The sequence below is a fragment of the Equus asinus genome, chromosome 20, assembly GCF_041296235.1.
Source record: "Equus asinus isolate D_3611 breed Donkey chromosome 20, EquAss-T2T_v2, whole genome shotgun sequence".
NCBI lineage: Eukaryota > Metazoa > Chordata > Mammalia > Perissodactyla > Equidae > Equus > Equus asinus.
The window spans coordinates 13,558,901-13,560,177 of NC_091809.1; positions in this window are offsets into that span (position 1 = coordinate 13,558,901).

Genomic DNA, 1,277 nt, shown 5'->3' on the forward strand with positions numbered 1-1,277 from the left:
ATGCCAGAAGAGTCCAAAGTGGGCAGAGATGGTGAATGCATGGGCTGGGCCGAGACTGAGAGGGGCTGGTTGCAAGCCGGTCAGAAGTGGCTGGAAGCGGCCATGGGCCCGGGTCTCCCTGCACCCCCCAGGGTCACACCCTAGTCCCCACCCTTGGCTGTGGAGTGGACCCTGGACTCCTGGCCTGGCCTGCAAAGAGTTGCCAGGGGGTTTAACCTGAGTCGTTGGCCAGTGTGCATCAGAGGAGGGAAGAGATGACCACTGGATCCAGAGCAGGTCGGCAGTGTTTCAGGGGACCCGCCCTGCCCCTGACATCTGTATCCTAGCCCAGCACTAATCGGTCTGCTTTCACTGGGGCCTCAACTTTCAGTAAACACAAAATAATGAATTTTTTCTCTTTTCTTCTGCTTAGTGGGAATAGTAATTTCTAAGGTCAGCTCTGTTGATGCAAATAATCAGTGACCATTCCATAAATCAAAATTGGGATGATTTTTCTGCTATGAGCCAGTATTGAGGACTGCAGCCTGGGAGGACGGCCTTCATCTGGGAAGGGAGTACTTGGGAGCAGCAAGGTGTCCAGTGTGGTTATGCACTATTTTGGAACGGGGAACATGAATGAAATGTGACAGGAATATCTCTTGACTCCTGTGCACAAGCTGTTTTGCTGGCACAGCAGGTCAGTTTGACCCTTAGGTTCAGAGAAGAAATGCTTATCTTCAAAGAGATGCTGATCTGGGGGGAGGCATACATCCCTATCTTTAAAGGCAGGATTCTTTGCTTTGGGTTATTCTCAGTGTTTAAAGCAGATGTCCAGCACATGCTGGACAGGCCAGGTCAGGCCAGATTAGTTTTAAACCAAATGGCTCCCTCATAGATAGACTTCAAGATATTACTGTTTTTTTGTTTTTCACTTTTCATCGTTTTCCCCCTTTGATGATAATTTTGTGACAGAAAGCACTGATGACGAAAACATTGTCCCTTGGCCAAAGGGTGATGGCTGCCTTCCCTGGGTCCACCATGACCCTTGGTGCTAGGCTGTTATTTCATTGATGCCCAGTTATCCATGTTGGGGGAAAACAGTTGGATATAGTGGAAAGTATGGAGATACCTATTAACAGTGGAAGCACGTCATAGTTATGTAATTTTTCAGTAAGTTTTAGATTGTCGCACACACACTGCACATGTGCATTTACATGACTTATGATTACACTGTTGATAACTATACAGTAGAGAAACAATCATGATAGTTTAATAGTTCAAGTGATAAGAGAAATACG